The following is an 11,894-nucleotide window of genomic DNA, read 5'->3' on the forward strand; positions in this document are numbered from 1 at the left end:
AATTTACCTACAAACTGGCCGGACGGGACCTACATGTTTTATGCCGACTCCGAACGGCATCTGCAAGGCAGATGAGTTTTCACTGAGAGCTTTTCATGGCAGAAATACACCCGGAGTGCTTGCCAAACACTGCCGAGGGGCGACCCCGCTTAGAAAAAATTTCTTCTAATTGAAAAACCTTATTTCTAAAATTTTGATTTTGTTTTGCCCGGGGTGTGAACCCAGGGCATACGGCGTGGTAGGCGGAGCACGCTACCATCACACCACGGTGGCCGCCGATCAAATTGGAATTATTCTACATAAAAAACGCACGAATGCCTTTCTTTTAATACTTCATTACTAAATGTTTTCGTAAGCATTTTACGCATACTAAAATGTACATATATATAGATATAAGTATTAAGTATATTAAAAATAACAATTTTAAATATTTATATTAAACAAAACATAGGTATATACTATACTGATTAATATGGCCAACTGGTGTTGAAAGCGGTACTTAATCCCCACAAGCACTGCACTTAATCCCTTAGCACAGATTATGTCATCTAATTGTGTGCTTAGTAAGAAAGCATTAGCCCATTCGTCACCAAATTCAATCTGTTAATAAAAGAAATATTTAAATGCATGTACTAGAGCAATTTGTTTGTAAATCATCAATATGAGTTTGCTTTAAAATGCCTAATGGCATGTGATATCTTGTATTACATACCTGCTTAAATAGTTTGCTATAAAACTGATGCATTATATCACTCGCCTCCAACAAATATATTTTACGTATATTACGCAAATGTTTTAAAATATCGAACTCTTCACGATACAAACGCATTACGAACGTGTTTGCAATTGCAATGCGTGTTTTGAGTATACGACTTAACGCATTTAAAACTACTTCTTCCAAAGGTAAAATATGTTTAGATTGCTCAAATTGTTCGAATATCGCTAAAGCGGTTGGTTCTGCATTTTTCATAGTATTTGCTTCGCGTGCATCGTATTGATCTCCACCAGCGCCTTTTTCAGTGTCTGATAAATTCATATTCATTGTAAAAGCGAGTAGTAGAAAATCATCATTTGTTGTGAGTTTTTTGAGTATTTTATTATCTGCATAGCAATTATCGAATCCAGCTGACTCCACAGCGGTATCCACAACATCCACATTTTCCCCACCACCATTCGTTTCAATTATCTTATTATCATTTTTTGATTCTTCACCATTTCGCTTGCACAATTTGTTTTTGTAAAATGCGCACATATTTAAGCACATCTTCGATGAAAACATCATACAATTTATCCTCAATTGCACCGCATGCAGTGCGTAACTCACCGATGCGATAAATTTCATACAACAGATTTAGTGTGCAACCGGCTTCGAGTGAATGTTCTAATAGCAATTGAAAAAAGCTATTTTCTGTTATCATTTTAGAAATTTGCGTTGGTACAAAAAATGCTTTCTCCTTATTCTTGCTGTATTCACGCACTCGTATACTTTGCCCCGGTTGTTCGTCGATTCGTTCAATAATAAATTCATTATGCCAATCATCTAAACGCCTCTCAGTCCACCAAGTATCAGCAATCATTAAAAATACTTTCACTGTTGCAAAAAATAATGACATTGCCAAATTAGCTTCAGTTGATGTAATTGCAACTCTATTGCAATGTACTAAAGCGGCTAGCAAATGAACACTTGCGATATGTGCAGGCAACTGCCGTGTACTTACAATTGCCTGCTGATGGATATTGTGTAAATGTGCAAGTTTTACGAATGTCGGTTGCAGCTTATGATGTAAACTTATAACAGTATTAACTTTGCAATCGGCTTGTAGAAGCAATTCTCTCTCGCAAGCAAGCAACTCAGCGTATTTGGTGGCGTATAATCGTCGGCAGCATAAATGAGTTTACCGAAATTGCGTAAATCTTGCACCATTCGTATATATGTCAGAAAGTGCTCATCAAGCATTGATACAATGGCGCTCTAGAAAAGAATGGATGATATTAAATATATTATCATGGACATACAATTTTAAAATCCGTTTTTGTAGCTGGAAAAGCACTTAAGCGCATTAAGCATAATATAATATGTACTTCCGCTGCAGGGATATCCAGCGAATGCGAAAAGGTCGCGGATGAGGCAACGGAGGCAGTTTAGGTTCACCACCGAAAGCACAGCGCAGGATTGTTCATTCAACTTCGAAAGCCACAGCTCATATAGCATCATAGAATAGGCATACTTATCTGATCGATATGCATTCGAGCTCGAGATTATAAAGTCATAACTCCAACAACCGATTGCTCAAGGGTTCCCCAGCGGGTTAGGGGGTTAGAATATACCCGCGGTAGGTATGCCTGTCGTAAGAGGCGACTAAAATACCAGATTCAAGGGGTTGTGTAGCGCAACCCTTTCAGGTTTCCGCGCAATATATAGCTTCTCCAAACCCAATTGTCAACCTCACCTATCAGCGGCGAATCCTGTCTCATTAACAGCCGAGGCTCTGGCGACCCCTAACTCCTCATGGATCTAGGTAGGAGGACGGTATGGCGAAGAAGGTCGCATGTGGTCATAACAAATCGTTATCGAGATGGTCGGGCTTGGTACCGGAACGTACCGGATCTGCATCCGGCAAAGGACCATCAACGTCGATAACACACCCCAAGGCCTTCGGGGAGTGTCCTTATCGCTACTACAACAACAACAACATTGCTCAAGGGTCATGGTATTGGCGTGCTACAGTGCGATAGGCTCTTGGTTAATTAAAACCGCTTGGCCTAATTTTTAGGACTACTACAAAAGTGTACTGATAAATTTATACGTGGGTTGAGCAGATCCAAACCCTGCTACAACAACGAAATGTAATAGGACTTACCGTTCGTGTGCTGGTGAGTGTGACATTTTTTCTGACAGCAATATTTTCGTTTTTTACGTGGAAAAATTTGCAAGTTTGAGGCACTTGGAACATCCAAAAAATTTCACGTAGCAAACAATACTCTGTAGCTGTTTCGGGTTCCTCACGCAGTCGATGACCTTTTGTTGAGTTATTATGATGATAATATTCTAAAGCGAAATTCGCTTCCTTATTTGTACTTTCGATATGAGGTTGTATTTTTTTAATGCCCTTCGCCCACCAAAAGTGTTCAGTAAACGCTCTTCTGCTTTAGAGCTATCATATTTTTTAAACGTTAACGATTTCATAGGTGGCTTAATGGTTTCCATGCCACGTGGTGGGAATGGGGTGATATCTATTGGTTGAGAATGGCGCGTTTCCATGTCTTCATCTGTACAGGAACTTACATCCTCTTGAGAATCATTAGACCACGACTTGAATAATAATTAAACATATTTATCAGCTCATACATTTACAATAAAATAAGTATACACAGTACTTACACTCAATTCTGAAGAGCTATTACTAAAACGTTCTATTGGTATAAACTCTTCTTGTAACATTTTATGCCAATAATCTGTCTCGCTTTCTACGCATTCACCCTGCTTAATCTCTTCATGCTCCTCGAGCAGTCTTTCAATTTTTTCTTTATTACGGCGCAATGCTCCAGTCGGATTGCATGTCAGTGTTAATAGAAAATCAAGTAATGACCAACGCACATCCACTTCATAATGTTCCACACAGAGTGGATGTTGTATGATTTCTTCACATAATTTGCCCAATTGCTCCGCATATTCGGTTTGGTTATCAACTTCGAATTTCTCTTGAAGGCCTTCTATTTTTCGCCGTACTTCATGGCTGTTCGTACTCAAATTCCGATGGTTTCTTATTATGGACCAAGCCAGTTGTTCACAGCTGCGTAGATTTTCATCGTCATCTGGAAGTCCGGTGAACTCTTTGATTAGTAATGGTATATTTTCGCGTATGATTTCGTTGCGCTTCTCTTGTGTAAACATGTTTCATTGATTATGTGTTTTTATCTTTTGGCTTTTGAGGGCCGATCTATTCACCGATGTGTACAGATTAATTCGCGTTTCTTCTGTTTCTGTTTAGGTTAGATTAGGTTGCAAGGGCTGAGCTGGACACTATGGTAACAGCTCACTACTTAGGCCACCAATGGGCCCATTGTAATACCCTATACAGTATCAAATTGGTATTGGCAACCACCATGGTGTGATGGTAGCGTGCTCCGCCTACCACACCGAATACCCTGGGTTCACACCCCAATAAGCAACATCAAAATTTTAGAAATAAGGTTTTTCAATTAGAAGAAACATTTTCTAAGCGGGGTTGTTGTTGTTGTTGTTGTTGTTGTAGCAATGCTCGCCCCACCTAATAGCCGCGACCGATCACAAATTGTCATCAATATCCTCTAACGGGAGTCCAAGGAAACTTGCCGTTTCAACAGGGGTGGACCATAAGGAAAGGGGTGTTAGAGGCGTTGGTTCCACATTACAATTAAAGAGATGGTTGGTGTCATGTGGGGACACATTGCAAGCAGGGCATACATTTTGTATGTCGGGGTTGATTCTGGATAGGTAAGAGTTTAACCTGTTACAGTATCCAGAACGAAGTTGAGCAAGAGTGACACGCGTTTCCCTGGGGAGTATGCGTTCCTCTTCTGCGAATTCTGGATATTGTTCTTCAAGTACTGGATTCACCGGGCAATTCCCGACATAAAGGTCCGACGCCTGTCTATGGAGTTCACCAAGGACCTGCTTGTGTTTTTCCGCTTCATACGGCTGGGTTCTCAGGTGCCGTATTTCCTCAAAATGCTTACGGAGATGAATCCTTAGGCCCCTAGGCGGTGCTGGTTCGTCAATCAGATGTCTGTTGGGATGCCCAAGTTGCAAACTTTTGTTGCAAGCAAAGCATAAGATAATAATTTGACATTTGTTTTGGCTAAGGGTGCTGGCCAGTGTTGCCAGAACTTTTTCAGAAGAGAAGCTAAATAGACAAAAGTAAGCTAAAAAAAATGTTTAAAGCTAAAAAAAGTTAAAAATTTAAAGCAATTTTTCAAGCATTTTATTCATTTTCATAAAAATCTTAATCTTAATTTTTACTCCAAATATAATTTACAGATGCAATCTGTGTTTTATACAAATTTTTTAAAGTCAATCATTTCACCACTCGTCTACTACTACAACAACTATTTCACTGCTTACAGTATATACATATAGCGTGTGTTACCGTATAAACATTTCATATAATATCTAGCAAAAAATTAAAACTAATTTGTACTCCGATTTCATAACAAATAAATAAATTAATTACAGATGCCATCTGTGTTTTATAAAACAATTTTAAGTCACTATTTCACTGCTTGCAACAGGATATCCATATAAAAGGTAGTATGTGTGAGATAAAAATATACATAAAGTCTTAAAATAATTCGATATCATCTTCTGCTGAATTAGAATAAATATTTGATTTGTTCATTACTTCAATGAGATCGCTTGTTATAATAAAATCATGGCAGCAATTATTTTCTTTCCTTACTCCGTACCTTATATATAAAATTGAATTTAACATTTTTAAATGTAACTTGTTACGTTGCTTCGTTTTAACATTGTTTTTTTTTTTGTTTTTTGTGTTTCGTGGAAAGAGGAAATGCTTTATGCACTGACCGGGATATTTAAGCCTCACTGCGAGACTCCGAGTGTAGGACTCCCTTCTTCCATGAAGGCCTACCCACTAAAACCTAACCCACGGCCCGCGCAAATACCCGTACCTGGGACCGCGTTTAGCATTACTTCGGGTACGGGTGCGCGCTACGTGAGCTCTATGGCTACTCTCACGCTAATGGGCTAGGCATCCGTCTTCTCGTTTACTGATAAGTATATGCCTCACATAAGTGCTGACCGTATCCCATCTGTCTCTTCGACAGGTCATGTTACTGATGACAGTGCCCAGGGATAGGTCGCCAAGTACCTCTTCTACCCTCCTTCGCTGATCGGAGAAGTGCCTGCATTCGAAGAAGGTTAGGCGCACATCGTCTATTTTCCCACAGTACAGGCAGCTCGGGTTATCAACCTTACCCATTCTGTGTAGGTATTTTCGGAAGTAACCGTGTCCCGTTAGAAACTGGGTCAGGTAAAAGTCTACCTCTCCGTGTGGTCGCTTCCCCCATGGATTCAGTTCAGGGATTAGTTCCCTAGCCCACTTTCCTACGATGCGTTGCTCCACTGATCCTGCCAGCGTTGGTTCAATTCTTCTCGCGCCTGCATGGCAACAGCAGCTGTACTTGCTTGCGATCCGTTGTCGTATATTGCTTTTCTTTCCTCAACGGGAAGATATACCGGTATGGTTCCCGCAACAACCAGGACAGCTTCAGCTGATACCTTGCGGTAAGCCGAAGATATTCGCAGCGCCCCTATGCGTTGGACCGAGGTGAGGGCGACTCGGTTCTTCCGGTGTTTCATTGCGTTCGCCCAGATTTCTGCACCATATAAGAGTACAGAATCCGAGGCTGATGCAAGCAACTTCCTTGTGCATGGCTTTAGGCCACCTGTGTTTGCCACTAATCTACTTAACTGCGCTATTGTGCGCGCAGCTATTTCGCAGGCCCCTCTTATGTGATCCGAGAAGTTGAGTTTGCTGTCTAACCTCTCTCCCAGATATTTCGTTGAAGCGAGTGTTTCTATTGGCTGGTCCCCAACCATCATGTTCCTGGTAGTGGGAATATGTCTCTTTGTGAGGATGACGATCTCCGTTTTTGCTGGAGACCGTGCTCAGCCATCCACCTATTTACATTACGCATGACCTGGTTTAATTTTAGCTGTGCCAGCTCGCAGCTTGGTGCGTTATCACAGCTGCCACGTCGTCTGCAATTGTTGCCTTTGCCTTTGGAACGTGCTTTCTGGCATGTCTAATCGAAGAAGACTGTCGTAAGTTATATTCCAGAGATCGGGACCTAGTACCGAACCCTGGGCTGCTCCACCTGTTATTTTTACATTTTTTTGACCGTGAGTGGTTTCATATATTAGATACCTCTCTCTTAGTAGTCCCTTAAAATCTCTAACAAATATTGCGGTACTTTGAAAGTGCTTTCTAGTGCCTCAAGCATGTCCGCCCACCTAGCTGAGTTAAAAGCGTTTTTGACGTCCAGCGTGACCAGCAACACTATAGGTCTTGCTCTGTGGCACGCTGTCTCGACTTTCTTGACTGCGTCTATAACTTCTGCTATGGCATCGATTGTGAAGTGCCCCCTCCGAAAACCATGCTGTCTGGGAGACAGTCCTCCGCCGTCCTGTAACGCTCTGGTGAGGCGTTGTTTCAGGAGACTCCATCAATTTCCCTGCTGTGTCCAACATACATAGGGGACGGTAGGATGATGGAGAGTTGGGATCTCCTTTCCCTTTTGGAATGAGAACCAGTCGTGCTGTCTTCCATATGGTGGGGAAAGTTATTTCTTCAAAACATTTGTTGTACATGTGCAACATAAGTTCTGGGCAGTTATTTGCAGCTAGCCTAATTGCCTCCGCGGGTATTCCGTCGGGCCCAGGTGCTTTCCTAGGTTTCATAGTTCGCACACCAGTTTTAAGCTCTTCTTGGAATGGTTCCACGTTGCGGTCCTCATGGGTAACGTACCTGCCCTCCCTAGGCAGTTGGGTGGGAAACAGGCCATCCACAATGTTCCTTATTTGGTTCTCGTCCATCAGCTGGTTTGGCGAACGGAACTTCTTCATTACTATCTTATATCCCTGCCCCCAGGGGTCTCGATCCACTTCCTCGCAAAGCGCTTTCCAGCACGTAAGCTTCATTTGCTTAATGGCAGCACTAAGAGCTTTCTTCGCTCCTTTGTACGCTTCCGACTTTTCTAGAGCCTCAGGCCTGCCGCGCCCGCAAGTTTCTAGCCTTCGCATCCTGTGGCATATTTTCCGCAGCTCCGCGATTTCGCTGTTCCACCAGTATACCTGCTTTTTAACCCTCCACACTCCTCTCCGTGGCATAGAGAGATTGCAAGCGTGGCGAAGACAGCTCATTGTCTAACATTGTTCATGGTGCTTAAAATTCGCTCAACTTCTACATTACTGAGTGGCAAAACCAAAAAATCGAAAACAAAAGTGGAAAGACTGGCAAAAGGATTTTCCCCAAGAGGATTTTTATACTCTCGAACCTCTGCCCAACCTACGTTGTCCCATTCATGTAGATCAAATTTTTTCCACTGCAATGTCATTTACTTCATCATTTAAATATCTACATTTTTCATGTGTGAAGCTATCGAAAATAAGTGGTTTTACAGCACTCAGTGCCTTTAAAGTTTCTATATAACTAGGCAGACGTTGCGGTAGTTGCTCTATTAATTTAATAATGAAACTACGGCAGTTTTCTCGTATAATTTTTTGAGAATGTGTATCATTAACTTTGGTTTTTAAAAAGTCCTCATAGGAGTAGTGAAAATTGGGAATAGGAACCAATAACGGCGTTAAAGGAGAAGACACCAGATCAAAAGTGTCTGAGTGAAATGTTACAAGTGAACAGAGGGTTGAAAGCAGATACTTGAGATCACTAACCATTTTAAGGGGATCTTCCGAGTTGCTCTCAAAGAGCTTATTCACGGTTTGCACCTCTTTTAATATGGAGCTTAGAGATGGTTGGTGTCATGTGGGGACACATTGCAAGCAGGGCATACATTTTGTATGTCGGGGTTGATTCTGGATATGTAAGAGTTTAACCTGTTATAGCATAATATTCATGTGAACATTTTTTCCAATTTTTCTATTTTTAAGACCTTGCTTGTTTAAAGTTGTTTTTTAATTGTAAGACAAGTTTTATTTTACTGTATAAGGTATTGTTATCTAGTCTGGCAGGTTTTGTAAAACCATAGACTAAATATATATAAATAAATAAATAAGTATCCAGATCGGAGTTGAGCTAGAGTGATTCGCGTTTCCCTGGGGAGTGTGCGTTCCTCTTCCGCAAGTTGTGGGTACTGACCTTTGAGTACTGGATTCACCGGGCAATTCCTGGCATAAAGGTCCGACGCCTGTTTGTGGAGTTCACTGAGGAACTTCTTGTGTTTGTTTGCTTCATACGGCTGAGTTCTCAGGTGCCGTATTTCCTCATAATGCTTACGGAGATGACTCCTTAAGCCTCTGGGCGGTGTTGGCTCATCAATCATATGTCTGTTGGAATGCCCAGGTTTCTTTGTATTCAACAGGAACTGTTTGTTTAGCATCTCATTTCTCTCCCTGATAGGTAGTATTCTCGCCTCATTATGTAGATGGTGTTCTGGCGACATAAGAAGACAGTGAGGACAGTATTTTGGCAGGCCTGTAGCTTCTTTTAGTGTGTAGTTTTTAGGCTTGGCGACCATATAGGGGACGCATAGCATGCAATCGGCTGGCCAATTGCTTTGTAAGTGGTAATGAGCGTTTCTTTGTCTTTTCCCCAAGTACTGCCAGCAAGAGATTTGAGGATTTTATTACGGCTCTGGATTTTCGGTACAATTGCGGCTGCATGCTCACCAAAATGTATATCTTGATCAAACGTCACACCCAAGATTTTGGGATGTGGGACAGTAGACAGCGTAGTGCCATTGACGTGGATGTTCAAAATGGTCGACATTAGGGACGTCCATGTTGTAAATAAGGTCGCGGAGGATTTAGTCGGTGATAATGCCAGGTTTCGCGAGGCGAAAAAACTGGAGAGATCAGGGAGGTAGCCGTTTATTCTATTGAAAAGCTCAACGATCTGTGGGCCTGGGCCTATGGCCATTATTGTGCAGTCATTGGAGTAGGAAACGATAGCAGCTCCTTCTGGTGGCGAAGGTAGCTTTGATATGTAGAAGTTAAACAAAAGTGGGGTAGGACACCACCCTGTGGCACCCCTTGTTTAATTCTTCTTGGTTTTGATGTTTCGTTTCTAAATTGCACCGATGCCTGCCGACCACCCAGATAATTTGCGGTTCACCTTTTAAGACATGGGGGAAGGGTAGACCCTTCCAGGCCTTGCAGTAACGTGTTATGGTTGACCGTATGAAAAACTTTTAATAGGTCTAGCGCAACGAGTACTGTTCCATGGTGGGGGTTTTGATTTAAACCGCCCGTAGAATGCAGTTTATATTGTCGGCAGAAAGCGCTCGGGCATTTCTTCGCATCCGACAGCATTTTATCGCCAAAGGCGATGGAAATTTTGTCATTGTGCTTATATTCGGATTCGATAGGGACTTTACGGTGGACCAAAGCTTACCTCCACCGGCAGAGAGAGTACAACCGCTTAGGTGCTCCTCCCATTTCGCCCGCTTGTGTTCATCCACAAGCTATCTGATGCGTTGGTATATATCCCTTATGTGGGGGTCGCCGGTATCGAGCTGTCCTATAAGATCACGTTCTCTCGCTAATTTGCGGCCTCCGCCGGAGAGTGAGGCCGAATTTCGGGAATTCTTCCGGCCGGAATAAAGCGAGCCGAAGCGAATTCAATGACCTTGCGGAAAGCACGCTCCCACTGGCGGGCATCAGTCGGGATAGGGAGGGCAGCAAAGCGGCTGTCTGCAAAGGGTTTGTATTCATCCCACTTTCCTTATTTAAAGTTTATGAAAGTGCGTTTTTCGGTAACGATAAAGTCGGCGGTACGCTCGAACGAAATAAGTATTGACAGGTGGTCGGATGTCAATGTTATCATCGGCTGCCAGTTGACGCAGTTTACGAGTCCTGCGTTCATGATTGATATATCCGGCGAACTGTGACAGCTTCCTACCATACGTGTGGGGGCGTCTCCGTTTATTGTGCAGAACGTCGTTTCTTCTATTTGATGCGCCAACATCTCACCTCTGCTGTCCGCCTGCAGGTTTGAATGCCATAGGTCGTGATGGCCATTGAAATCGTCTAAGATAATGATTATTGCCAGTGAGTCAGGCGCTGATATTAGGGCGGTATCCACTGGGACAGCAGGTGGCAGAAGATGTTGATTTCTAGGTTTGCATCGCCTGACCGGACAGATAAGCCTTGACGTTCTAAGACACTGTCCCTGCTGCCGATGTCGGGATTAAATAAATGATATTGCACAGAGTGGTGTATGATAAACGCGAGACAACCTCCATTTCCGCTCTCGCGATCTTTCCTGTGGACATTATACCCAGAACAAGTCTGCAGAGCAGATTTTGCTGTGAGTTTAGTCTCTTGAACCGCAGCAATGCGGATGTTGTGCCGCTTCATGAAATCGACTATCTCCGTGATCTTCCCAGTTAATCCATTACAGTTTAACTGCAGAATTCTGAAGTGTAACGGGGGAGACGTCGTCACTCTGGGAGTCAGTGACGGGTCACTACGCCTGGGTTGTGAAAGGCTAGGTCGCAACTGCTGTTGTGGCCCTGGGACTGGACGTCCTTGGGTAAGCATTGGGGTACCCGGTGTGTTTGGGTTTGCGGTTTGGCAACATGGCGCTATGAAGCCCGTCGGGGGTTGCCGTCGCGGAGTCCAGAACATCGAGGAAAGTGGCACCGTCCAAGGCAGGAGCTGCATTGGGCGGATGCCGCAAACATATATATTCTGTGCTGGCAAACGGTGCAAAAGGAGATAAGGATTAAGAGTCTGTTTCCCTGACCTACACGATTGCTGCCGGAAGAGAGGGGGGAAGAAGACGGGGGCAGGGGCTGATGCTCAGCAGTGCTCCCGACTCTACTACGGAGGTTGTAGGTATGAGTGGGAGCGGCCGTATGAGATGGAGGTGCCGTGGGGCGCGAGCAGCAGTGGGTACTTGTTGTGGCTTTCTGAGCCGCGGGGCTGCAGCAAAAGGGGGAGGGGGGGCGCTAAAGCGTAGACTACGGGACGCCCTTGGGCGTGAACAGCAAGGAGCCACAAAAGAATTATAAAAGTCACGTCGACGTCGGGTTTTGGGATCTAGCCCAGAACAACCTGTCCGATGCAACCATCGCTTGCGCGAGACACACTGACAAGAGTATGACCGTCCTAAAAAGATTCTTTTCCAGCAGACGCAGCAAAACCATTTCTC

At 43.4% G+C, this 11,894-nt stretch overlaps 1 pseudogene; it reads right to left on the reverse strand.

The window, feature by feature from the left end:
• Positions 1-387: 387 nt before the first annotated feature.
• LOC137242346 (gamma-tubulin complex component 5-like) lies at positions 388-3,895 on the reverse strand (annotated as a pseudogene).
• Positions 3,896-11,894: the final 7,999 nt, after the last annotated feature.

This window comes from Eurosta solidaginis, chromosome 2, assembly GCF_040869045.1.
Source record: "Eurosta solidaginis isolate ZX-2024a chromosome 2, ASM4086904v1, whole genome shotgun sequence".
In the NCBI taxonomy this organism is placed as follows: domain Eukaryota; kingdom Metazoa; phylum Arthropoda; class Insecta; order Diptera; family Tephritidae; genus Eurosta; species Eurosta solidaginis.